Consider the following 13,129-nt stretch of genomic DNA (forward strand, 5'->3'; position numbering starts at 1 on the left):
CACTCCCGACGTCCCACCGCCTGTCCCCTGGGCCAGGGCGTCGTGGGAACCCGGGCTGTCAGTCCTGGAACGGAGGGTCCGCCAGGTCGCGGTACGGGACGAGGGGGGGAGGCCCACGCGAGACCCGAGCCCACGGGAACCAACATCAGCCGGGCCTCCTCCCCGCGCCGGGTACCTGAACGGGGAAGCCACAGCCGTCGGGACGTGGGGCCGGGTTGCCTCCCGCGGCGCGGGCGACCCCCTCACGCCGAGACAGGGACCCGACAATATCCGGGCTAGAGAAGTTGGGGGCGGGCGCGGGAGGCTGAGGCGGGGCCCGTGGGACGCCGTGGAAGCGAGCCAAACGGACGGCTGCCAGGACTTACCAAGCGGCTCCCGCATACTGTCCCGCGCCGCAGCCGCCGCCGCTCCGGCCGGCCGGGGACAAGCACGAGCCGCCCCGCCTGCTACTACCCGCCGGAGCATGCTCGGAGAACAGCCACATGCCCCGCCCGCCGCCCCGCACGCCCCGCCCACCGCCCCGCAGCGCTCCGCCCACCGTTTCCCTCCTTTAGGCTTCTGGAGGGAGAAGGCTGCACCTGGCCGCAGGCTGAGGAGTGTGCTTCAGAGACAGAATCAGAATAGTTTAGCAGGCACAGGTCTGTCCATCCTTTCCCCTCTTTTCCTGTCACTTGGGTTTGGACTATGTCAACCCTGGACAAATGTCCACATATACACAAGAACACAGATACACTTATATTCTGTCACTTACGGATGCACACACATTCATTTACAGTCACACACAGATATACATAAACACACACAGAAAGCACAGACACGAGTGTCATTTACACACACACACACACACAATAGCACGAAAGACAGCAGTGATGCAACAGCAGCCTAGTCTTTAAGGGAATAGGCGCCCTTGAGGTTCACTGTCCCAGCCTCCCTTGGAAGAAGTGAGCAAGACAATGTAGGGAAGCCACATGCAGAGTCTGGGCATAGGGGGTGCTTGGTAGGAGAGTTCAGCCCCCACTCAATACTTCCAGGTGCCAGCCTGGCCACTTGTTTCTCACTTGCAAGGGAGAGAGAGAGAGAGAGAGAGAGAGAGAGAGAGAGAGAGAGAGAGAGAGAGAGAGAGAGAGCGCAAACTGCTCTTCAGACCTGCTGAGGCTCAAATGTTGGAGGGCAAGGAGAGGATATAAAACTGTAAACTTGCTGAGGAGTTGGAGAGAGTGCAGCAACATTGGCTAACCCAGATCCACCAAGGCAAAGGACAGGTTGTGTTGCCACTTGTTATAAAGCCACCCCACAGGGGTGATGGGTTACTCCAACAGCATAAGCTGCTGCCAACTCGCTGGACTGTAAACTTGTTGCAGGGCTCTGTATTAGTCAGGGATGTCTAAAAAGCATACATCTCTAAAAGAATCTACAAAGCCTCACAAATACACTTGGTTGCCTTCATGCTGTGGTCTGCGTAATCCAACAATGGCTGTATCCTGACAGAGGGGCCAAGGGTCTGGTAGTTGTTCAGCCCACAAGACTGGATGTCTCAGTGGCCTGCCTCAGTGTGATGCTGGCTTCCCAGGGAGGTTCGAGGGTGCTTCACATTGGAGTCCTGAAGAAATAGGTTCTCAAACCAGCGAAGAAATGGATCGAAAGAGCAGGACAGATGAACTGTCCAGTGAGCAGGCAAAAAGCCAAAGCTTCCTTCTTCCATGTCCTTCTGTGTGGCCTATCATCAGAAAGTGTGTCCAGATTTAGCCCGGGTCTCCTGACCGCAAGTGATCCAACCAAGAGAAATCCCTCACAGGTGTGCCCAGCTGCTTGGGTTTCAGTTAATTCCACATGTGGTCAAGTTGACAACCAAGAACAGCCACTGAACACACCCACAAGTGCCTCTTTTCTAAGCACACAACCACAAACGTGTGTATGTCCACAGACTCCATGTACGTACGTCCTTGTTGTATTTCTGTGACTCTGTCTTACTCGTAGGCAGCCAAACCTACATATCAGCTACTGAACTGAGATTACCATGTGGCTTCCCAGAGAACAGCATCATTATGAAACCAGTTTCATAATGGAGCTAAGGTGTCATAGAGCTGCAGTAGAAAGCAATATTGATAAGGTACTAAAATGCTGGACCAGAACAAGAAGAAATAATGTTTTAGTAGAGAGACTGGGCAGGACGGATTTCATTAGGAAAAGAAGTGAGACTGAAATCCTTCCATTCAAAAGAAGGCAACTTCACACAATTCAAGGATTTTCGTGTTTCCTAGGCCATCCTGGACCTTTCTCCAAGTCTCTGGCTTCCCCGTTGGTCAGGGCTGGTGTAGCTCCTGCCCCACTCCAGTGCGTTCTAGCAATGTCTTAGGCAGGGCTTTGTGCAAGATACAGGAAGCAAACTGTTAGGACGGAGACAGTAGTAGCAAGGGTGGGGTGGAGTTGGGGAAGAGGGCTGAGGGAGAACAGAGGTGGAGAAATTTTGGAGATCTGAGAATAGAAAGGTAAGGTTGAAAAAAAAAACAGATGAGTGTGAAAACAACAGGTGTTAGAAGACAGGTGACCCTAACACTTGGGAGGCAGAGGCAGGTGGATCTCTTGTGAGGTCCAGACCCTGTTTCAACACACATACACACACACACACACACACACACACACACACACACAAGGCTGGCATGGTTTTGCACACCTTTTGTCCCAGCACTCAGGAGGCAGAGGCAGGCAGATCTCTGTGAGTTCGAGGCCAGCCTGGTCTGCAAAGTGAGTCCAGGACAGCCAAGGCTACACAGAGAAACCCTGTCTCAAAAAAAAGGGGCGGGGGAAGAAAAAGAAGAAGAAGAAGAAGAAGAAGAAGAAGGAGGAGGAGGAGAAGGAAGAGGAGGAGGAGGAGAAGAAGAAGACAGGTGAGGGTGAAGAAAGTTATGGGGAAAGTGTATTTAGCCAATTTTCCCACTGGTCACAGGTGTGCAGACATGGCTTGAAAACAGACATATTTCAATAAATATCTAGAGCCTGTGCCCCAGCACTCAGGAGGCTGAGGCAGGAGATGACATTTCAAGTCAGCCTGACTACAGAACAAGACCCTTCACAAAGATGAACAAACATATAAACTTAGATAAATAAAGTGCAAACAGCCTGAGAAAAAATATTTATAAAAGTAAGTATATACATATATGCATGCATTCTATTTTGCGTGCACATTTATATGCACACACATGTTTGTGGTTATGGCTTCATAGTAGAAAACATTTCTTCATAAGGCAGGTCTTGGCAATTCAGAAAACACCTATTTATATATATTTTTTATTTCGACCATAAGAGGAATAGCTCGCCTTCTAAACTCCCAGGCTCCCAGCCACCACTTTCCAGAATCTTCAGCTCCTTGTCTCTCATCTACTTGATGGTAGGGGATTAAAATGTGGGAGGAAATACCCACTGGTTATACATTGTAAAATACAGAAACAACTTCCATCACAATGTGCTATAAACATAGGCTGGAGAGCACACGCTGGGACCCAGCCCGGATGCTGGGTGTCCCCACCTTCCTCTGAAGCCTGGACAAGAGGTTTCACAGACTCAGGAAGGAACTTAGATTATTGAGTCATGGGGCAGATGTACAATGACCAGAGAAAGAATACTTATGCGTCTGCTGAAGGAAAAAAAAAAAAAAAGCAAATCCTTGTTTCTTTAATTCCTTTGCAAGGACCCAGAGCAACCCTCTTGTGTCCTTCCTTCAGGGCTCTGCTCTGATGACCAGAAAGTGTCCTTCAGTTAATTTAGATATTTCCCCCCTTTAGTCTGTAGGACACTACCAATTGTTGTATTTATTTAAAAAGGTTGATGTTCCTGCCTGTTGACCTCTGGAAAGGCAAACAATGGTGATTATGTACAGAGAAGAAAGGATGGTGTCTCCGCAGGGCCATAAAGCTCCATTAGATATTAACATGTTATAGTGAGTCCTCTGTACCATCTCACTGATTTTTACTATGAACTAGACATCAGTTTTCCTGATGCGTCTGTAATCCAGGATCCACTATAACGGTTTGATTAATACATCCCTGGAATTTACTGACAAGTTCTCACTGTATGTATGTGTGAGTTTCTGGAATGTGTACTTTGGATGTCCAGATCATTCTCAAACACAGCAGAGTTTGAGAGGCAAGGACCTAGCACAAAATCTGGAAATACCCACCATGTGTGAGGCCCCTAGGTTCAATCCTCAGACTCAGAAAAAAGAACCTGGCGGAAATAACCTGTGTTGGGAATATAAAGAGTGATTGCCATTTAGTGTACCCTGGGAATGCAGTAGCCATGGGCATCACCGTGTGAGCATACAGAGACCCTCAGCACTGTCCTCCTCGTTGGCTTAGACTTAACCCTGAAACATAATTCACCAAAGAAGCCATGTTTAAGTATGGGCTATCTGGGTGTCAGATTTTGTTCCCATATAGGGCTACACATTACAAATGGAAAACAGCTTTCCTGTGCCTCCCCGAGGCTGTCAACACTCACCACAGCAGAGCTGCTGTTCATGAGCAGTGTGTGGGATACCCCAAGCACCCCTGACCTGCACTCTGTCAGTCCTTGCCAGATTCTTAAGGAAAACTCTTGAGAGCTGGTCTCTCCTGGGAAAGGTTAGTATCTGGCTGATATCTTGCTGGGGCTGAGGGATGCCTGGCTCAGCTTTTAGCAAACAGAGATATGACCAGTACTAGAGGGGCACCTCAGGCTCCTCTTTCCCTTCTAAAACCAGCCAATCACTCAATCAAAATTAGTTCAGTACTTTTTAACCCCACGTGACTTTATTTTTAAAATAAGAAATATGGGGGAGTCAGGCAAGATGACTCAGTAGGTGAGAGCTCTTGCTGTCAATCCTGACAACCTGAGTTTGATCCCAGAACTCACATGATGGAAGGAGTGATCTGGCCCCAGTGTTGTCCTCTGACCTCAATCTGTACAGTATGGCATACACGCACACATTCATGCACACTCACATTCACACGTGCGCATGCACACGTGTGCGCGTGCGCGCGCGCACACACACACACACACACACACACACACAGGTAAATACATGTAAATAAAAATTAAAATGGAAATTATGTGACCGACTAAAGGGGGCTGGCAGTGCAGTAGTGAAATGCTTGCCTAGTATTCTTGTGGCTCTGGCTTTTGTCCCACGCACTGCAAACAAACAAAAACTTTGAATAATCTGGGACCAAGTTGTTTACCAAATATTAATCACAAGAAGAATGCTTCTGGGCTGGAGACGTCCACAGAGTGCTTGCTCTGGATTCAGTCTCTAGCCCTACATAAAACTTAATGTGAGGAAGCTTGCTTATAATTCCAGGAAGTGGAGACTGGAAGACCAGAAACTCAAGGCTATCCTGGGGCTATCTTTAACTACGTAGTGAATTTGAGGCCATCCCAGCTTACATGAGGCCCCAATGTCAAATGAATGAATGAATGAATGAATGAATGAATGAAAGCTTCTATTAAGAAAAAATATGTGAGCTGGAGAGATGGCTCAGCAGTTAAAGGCTGGGCTCACAGCTAAAAATAAAAAGATAAAAATTAAAGGAATATGTGACAGGTTTTGTTAAATTTTGTAACATAAAGCAAGACAGAAATGATACCAAGACAGAAGAAGCTGCAGAAACTACTTTTCCTTTAGTCTCTCTTATAGGCCAGCCCTTCCATATTCATGAGAGTAGAACGCTTGTGGGATTGTTTGATGTTGAAGTAATTGTTTTATTTAAGCCTTGGAAAAGAGAGTATCTTTTAGGAGAAACTTCCATCCCATTACTTGCCTTCCTCTCAAAAGTTTCTATGGCATGTTATGGAGGCTGTGTGTGAGTCAGCTCTCCATCACCGTGACAAAACTGCCCGAGACAATCCACAGGAAAGGGTTACTTTGCCTCCTGGTTTTAGCTCATCATCGACTGGCTCTGTTGCTTTTTAACCCTTACTAAGGCAGAATAGCACGAAGGGCAGTGCATTGTGAAGCAAACGTACCCACCTCATGGCTACTAGAGGCCAAAAGAGAGCGGAGGGGCCAGCCTAGATATACCCCATAAAAGCCTGCCTTGATGGCCCACCCTCTTGCTCCTAGGCTTTACCTACCAAAGGTCTCCCCATGCCCCTGTAGCACCAATGGCTGGTAACCACTTCTGCAGCACATGAGCCTTTGCTCATATTTAATGTCCAACCAGAAAGAGCCACTAGAATCTTAGCATAACTACCCTTGGATTTTTCTTTCTTATTTCTGTGGATTTTTATGTGTGTGAATGTCTATAAGCAAGTGTGTGGGAATGTGAGTGTATGTAGGTGCATGTGCATATGTGTGCATGCTTGCACATGGAGAACTGAGTGTGTTGGTTTTTGTCAACTTGACACATACCTAGGAAGAGGAACCTCACCTGAGAAAAATATCTCCTTTAGATTTCCTAGAGAGATGTCTGCAGGGCATCTCCTTAATTAATGGTTGAGGGGTGGGGCCTGCTCCCACCCACTGCAGGTGGGCCTTCATAGTTTAAGATAGCAGGTTGAGCAAGCCTACTTGCTCCAGGGTCTCTGCTTAGTTCCTGGTCAAATTCTTGCTCTAGCTTCTCCCAGTGATGGGCTAACTGTAATGCATAAGCCAAACTAAATACTTTCTCCCCAAGCTGCTTTTGGTCACGGTGCTTATTACAGCTACAGAAAGCAAACTAGAACACCAAAGTTGACCTTGGAAGTCATTCTTGATGAGCCTTCCATGCTACCTGTTGAGGCAGGGGTCTTGCAATCAAACCCTGAACTTAGCATATAGCTGGTTTTACTGGCCAGCTTGCCCCGAGGAGTCCTTCTCTGTGCCATTGGGGTCAGAATTGCAGGTGAGCTGTTATGTTCCCTGGGCACTTATGTGGGTTTCTGAGGGGCCAAACTCCAGGCCTGAATTTTATCCTAGCTCTGGATTGTCTTAATTGTCATAAATACTTGATTCAGCTGTAAGAGTCTGGGTTCCTTGCAGAAAGAAACGCCCTTTAAATCCTCAGAGCTTGTTTTCAGGTTGTATCTATTTGGCATCCGTTAGTCACAGACCAAACCAAAAGCCAAAGAGGCTTACACCTTTCTGCGACCAATCCGAACCCAAACTCCAAGCCATGTCTTATTCTGACCTACACGCCTTGTCTGACCAAGGCTTTTCCAGCACTAAATCAAGCTAGGCCAGGTGCCAGACAGCTAAGGCCCAAATCTCTCTGAAATGATGCTAGCTACCTAACCAGCAGAGAGCCATCCCCTCCCTGGCCAGGCCTTTCAGAAGGAAGCCTGACAAAGGCAAACGAATAGACTGTCCCCTAGGACTGTCTACCTTCTGAGTGACCCAGAGTTTTCCTGTGGCTCCGCACGACTATCACCTGAGCCCTTTCTGTCTGTTGGTATCAGCATTAGTCACCTTCATAAAATAAGACCCAGGACGGGAAGTGTAAAAATATATGCCTGCTTGCTGTGTGAGGCCCTGGGTTCACTCTCCAGAACAAAACAATAAAAATAAGGGGGTAAAGAAAGAAAGAAAAACCAATTTTAGAACATTAAGTTACTACCAGGCACCAATCAAGTTACCCAACAAAAGCCCAGTGGCTAGTACTTTCAGAAAATGTTGAGATTTTCCTTGTCAACTCACTTTAACACTTTGGTGTATATGTGGGGGGTAGGGGGAGCTGGAAAGGTGGCTCAGTGTTTAAGGACACACATCCTGCTCTTTCAGAAGATGCAAGTGTCCCAACACCCACATCAAATGGCTCATAACCACCTGTAACTCCGAGAGCACCTGCGCTCCTGGGCTCTGCAGGCACCTGCACTCATGTATGTGCTGAGACCCACACACAGATACACAGAATTTAAAAGAAAATATGAACTTAAAAGATAAATTTTCAAAATGTGGGGCTGTGTTCTGCTTTGAGCCAGCTAATTGTCCTTGCCTCAGCTTCCTGAGAACCTAGACACTGTGTGTACCAAGCAGACCACATGCCAGCTGTTTGATGTAACAATGACAAATTACATTTCTAAAAGAAAATACTGCATGGATAAGAGATGATTAATATTTTGTAGAAAGGCAGCTGATACAAATTGAATATGACTGGTCAAGGGTGATAAATCAAAAGAGAAAGGGCTTTTGCCATTAAGAGTTAAAAGTAACAGTAAATCTATGCCCATGGCCTTTTGATTCATTGGTTGGTTGGTTTGGTTTTTTGTTTTTGTTTGTTTGTTTTCAAGACAGGGCTTCTCCGTGTAGCCCTGGCTGTCCTGGAACTCTCTTTGTAGCCTAGGCTGGCCTTCAAGTCACAGAGATCCAGCCTCTGCCTCCTGAGTGCTGGGCTTAAAGGCTTGCACCACCATGCCCGGTGCCCGGGTCTTATCTAGCTGAGACAGTGTCTCCGTGCTCCAGCTAGCGGTGTTTCCTTTGCCATGTTTCCCTTCTGTCTCCTGATCACCGGCTACTGCATTCTTCCCAATCTGCAACTGATAATCTCCTGCTGGATGCCTCCTTTCTGCACCCAGCCCCCATCTGTGCGTGGATACCTGCGGCAACTTCCTGAAGGGATGCTTTGAAAGCGATTTCCAGGTCAGTGAGAGCTGTTGGCACTTGTTGGTATCTCCAGTTAATGTGTGAATTCATTCTGGGATCTGTGTAGTTTTAGAGTCTCTCCTATAGTTTCTGATGTCTGGAATGTGAATTAGAACTTCACTGGAACCGCCAGATACCTAGAGGTTACCGTAACTAACAAGCCACAGATGTAGTGTTGACTCCAACGCCACCTCGCTCTGCCTCGCATGCACCAGACTGAGGAGCTGCGCAACACAGCCAAATATACCGCTTTTCTGGGCACAGCCCCACTTTACTCACAGTCAGTCTGTATTTGAAGGTATCGGGAGGTTTATATTTTAAAGATTTACTTATGTTTAAAATTGTGTGTTGGACATGCACGTGGCCTTGGGCTAGGGGATGGTGTCAGAAGCCCTGGAGCTGGAGTTCCATGCCGTTGTGAGCCTGATGTGGATGCTAGGAACCCAATTAGGTCCCCTGCAAAAGCAATGTGTGCTCTAAACGGCTGAGCTATGCCCTGCCCCTGGGTTTTATATTTTAAAGGCTTACTTAAAGTGCAGAGAGCATCCTAACTACTAACTCTTGCCAGGCAATGGTGTTACATGTCTTTAGTCCCAGGACTTGGAAGGCAACAGTAATAATAGTAACAGGAAAAAAAAAAGAATAAAAGAATAAAAAGGCATTTATTTTACTTTCCTACACTTTTAAAATTGCACTTATTTAATTTAGTTTGTGTGTGTGGTGTTGATTTACGTACCATGGCACATATAGTACGGTAGAGAACAACCTGTGGGAGTCAGTTCTTTCCTTCCACCCCACGGCTCCCCAAGGGCCAAGCTCAAGTTTTCAGGCTGGGCAACAAGCACCTTTACCTGCTAAGCCATTTTGTTGGCCCAAGACATTTCTTACATGTAATTTTAGGCACTAATATGAGCGCAATAAAAAAAAAATCCCGCAGGTACTGACATCAATGCTATGTGAAAACAAAATACCTGCTGATGGTATTAAAGAGCTTACCCATAGGTGGGTAGAGGTGGCACACGTCTTTAATCCCAGCACTTGGGAGACAGTGGCAGGCGAATCTCTGAGTTCGAGACCAGCCTGGTCTACAGAGGCAGTTCTAGGACATCCAGGGCTACACAGAGAAACCATGTCTTGAAAAACAAAACAAAGCCAAAGGGCACTTACCCAGCATTTAAAATAAAGACCATGAAGGACCTTTAACTCTACAGTTAATGACCGCTGCTACACAGTAATGCCTATGATTTTAACCCTCCCCCTTTGCGGCGATGTGCTCCATCTTGTGTTCCTGCTGCCCCAGACACTTTTATAGTAAGATTCTATACAAGAACACATTCTCCCAAGTTTAAGACCTTCCTCACAGTCCAGCCTGAGCATCCTAAAGGTCCATGTCATCTGCCTTCTAAAAGTTAAGCCACTGAGAGTAAAAAAAAAAAAAATCCCACAAAGGGCTCATGAGGCCTCCCCACTAACTGAGGAGCCATTGGCAGACGAGGACTGCTGGGAAACGGAGGTCATTTTCTTGAGTCGTACAGCTGCTGTTAGCTGTTCCCAGAGTAGAAAATAGCCTGCATCCATGCTCATGCGTCTAGCCAGAGTCAAGCTTGGTAGGTGACTGGGGCAGTGGCAGGGCGTGGGGGGCACCAGAAAGTAGGAAGGTCACTGATTGGGAAAAAGAAGGGGTTCAGAGGGAGTGGGATGTAGGTAAGAGGAGTCAGTGGGGGTGAACATGACATATACGTATACTTTATATAAACATATCAAAATGTTAATGAATAAATAAAAGTAACTTTTAAAAGAAGATGAGACTAGAAGTGTCACAGTCAAATTGTACTAAGTGACTGATGGGGAACTGTAGGGACTATCTGGAAAAACAATAGTGGTGACAAGCTAAGGTACTAAAGGCTTACAAATCTACATTTTAAAACAAATCCTTCAATTCTGATGGACACATAAGCCACAGCTTGCGATTAGTCTCAGTAACAGCTTGCCATCAGCAGGTGCTCTTAGATCCTTAAGCCCCAAGCCCCTACCAACCCTCTGGGGAGCAGAGTATGTTTCAGCAAAATGCTTTTCACTTCCCTGTCCTCAGGACCCCTCTGGTGATGTCCCCTGTGAGAGATGCAGGAAGCAAGCAGGTTCTGGAGCCATGCAGTTTCCTTTGGACTACAATGGCCATGCTTACTGTCTGTCTTTAGATCAATTTAGCCCCAGTTTCCTTAGGTAACAAGAAAGCACAGACATCACACAGAGGCAATTGGTACAGAGCCAGTGTGCCCTAAGTGTGGCCATCTTTGGGTCAGAGGGTCATGACAAAGAACGAGAGCCACTGAGGCACCTGCCACATCACAGCACAGTGCTGGGGGAGGCGATCTGCCAATCTCCAGAGACTTAATGAATGCTATTCTCTCATCTAGGGGGGATCATTGGGGGAAATCTTGCCATCTTTTTTTTTTTTAACCTTCCTTCTAGCTCAATAAGGAATTGAACTCAAGGCCTCATCCATGCCTGGGAAATGTTCTACCACTAAACGACATCCCCAAACTTGAATCTTTTATTTTGAGACAGGATCTCACTGACTTCTGTGGACTGGCTTTAAACTCACACGGCAGCCCAAGCTGGCTCTGAACTCCCAGTCTTCCTTCCTTGGCCTTTTGAGTAGCTGGGATCACAGATCTGAGTCACCAGGTCCGACTGAAGAGACTATTTCTATATTCATTTGCCTTTTGAAGGAAAAAAATGTTACAGAGATAACATAATTAGAACGTTTTAGGAAAGACCATTTCACTTGGCCATGGAAAGCAAGATGGTAGCTACCATCCTTCCAACCCCTGCCCCTTCCCCCCCCCCCCACCCCTCTCCCGCCACCTCCATCCTTCCCTCTGGCCCTCCCTCCTCCCCGTCTCCCACCACCTGTGTTTTGAGGCAGGATCTCACATCTGTCCTGAACTAGACTTAAATTGTCAATACTCAGCCTCTGCCTCCTTCATGCTAAGATTCAAGCTGGATGCTTCCCTTTCTTTTCTGATAGAATACAGTGTGTGCATTTTCAGGGCAAAACAAGGCATTATGACTCTTTTATGCCCCTCCCCAAAAGAGTATAGATGGTTGTACCCACATCCTGCAAAACACAATATTCAGAGCTGCCTTCATTCTACCATCCAGCCCAGATAGCACAGTTCCCAAAATAACACTTTAATAAAAGGACCACCATTTAATGTGAGATGTGCCTTAGGCCTTGATCCTGAGCATAGGCCTGTGTGTGTGTGTGTGTGTGTGTGTGTGTGTGTGTGTGTGTGTGTGTGTTCACGCGTGCCCACATACACACATGCACACACTACACATGTCACAGTGTATGAACAGGGCAGTAGAACTAGCTTGCAGAATTTAGATAAGAAGCTGAGTAAATGTATTGGAAGCATTGGAGAATGCCATGATCATAGCTAAGGGTGAAGCACAGTGACAAAGTGCTTACCTGGCAGGCTCTAGGGCATGGCTTTAATCCATGGCACAGAGGAAGGGGCGCACCATGGGTAAAGCATGCTTTTGGAGGCATGCAACACTGTTATAAATGTTTTTTCTCTTGAATATTGCACACAGTACACTGTACACACGCTTTTCACCCTTCCTGGGTCAATGGGAGAGTTTCAAGTAGGTGTTGCTGAAAGTAAAGTAACCAGGTTCTAAATGCACCGGAAGTTCCCCCAGTTCAAGTATTTACCACATACCTTGAACCAAATTCTCTGGCCTGAACAGAAGAGCCAGCCTGGCTATCTGTGCCTGGCTACCATTGACTCTGGGGCCACCCTGGAAACCTACATTCATTCTGGACAAAACCACAACATGACATAAAGTGACACCTCATGGGAAACACCAAATACTAGTGGGTGCTGTCCTGTGAGGACCATGCTGTCAGATTAGAAAGCAGCCCTGAGAAGGACCTGGCACGGAAGAGGCAAACACCCTGGAAATGGGTGTGTGTGTGTGTGTGTGTGTGTGTGTGTGTGTGTGTGTGTGTGTGTGTGTTGTTTGGTGAGGGTCTGTGAGTGAGAAGTTCCTCAGAAGAAACAAACAGGGTGCCAATATGCTGTCACACTGCCTGCCTTGTTCACAGCTGCAGCGGCAGCATTCTCAGTATAACACTCACCCCCCCCCCCCCAAATGCTGTCACTTGGTTTTAATCTCCTAGAGTAGGATGACAAATGGAGTTAGCCTGATGCTTCCTGGGGCATGCATGTTTTCACTTATAATTTACAAATATGGTTCAATGGGGATGCTTTAAGCATTTGGTATATGCTAGACTTTGAATCTCAAAGGCCAGACCCATGCATTGAAGAGTAGGGAGGTGGACACTTGAGGAGGTCGGGCTTGGTGGGAAGTCCTTAGAGAGTTTGGAGCCTCTCTGAAGAGTATGGTGGTGTGTGGTTGGGGGTGCAGAGGGAGTCTGTCCTGCCTCTATACACCCCTTTCCCTTTTTAGGCCTGGATTACTCTGTGAGTGTTCTGATTTGCCACCATTTCCCACAATGGTCTTACA

General features: G+C 47.0%; 1 protein-coding gene across 2 annotated transcripts in view; it reads right to left on the reverse strand.

Moving 5' to 3' along the window:
• JCAD (junctional cadherin 5 associated) overlaps positions 1–13,129 on the reverse strand; it is a 74,333-nt gene that overhangs the window by 37,663 nt on the left and 23,541 nt on the right. The window contains exon 1 of one of the 2 annotated variants that reach the window (XM_084783678.1): positions 366–489. The exons of the other annotated variant lie outside the window; for it this stretch is intronic. The gene's annotated coding sequence lies outside the window, so the exon portion shown is untranslated. Of the gene's footprint in view, positions 1–365; positions 490–13,129 lie in introns of those variants that run through there. 2 annotated transcript variants of the gene reach the window in all.

Source organism: Acomys minous (assembly GCF_964271855.1).
Source record: "Acomys minous genome assembly, chromosome: 5".
NCBI lineage: Eukaryota > Metazoa > Chordata > Mammalia > Rodentia > Muridae > Acomys > Acomys minous.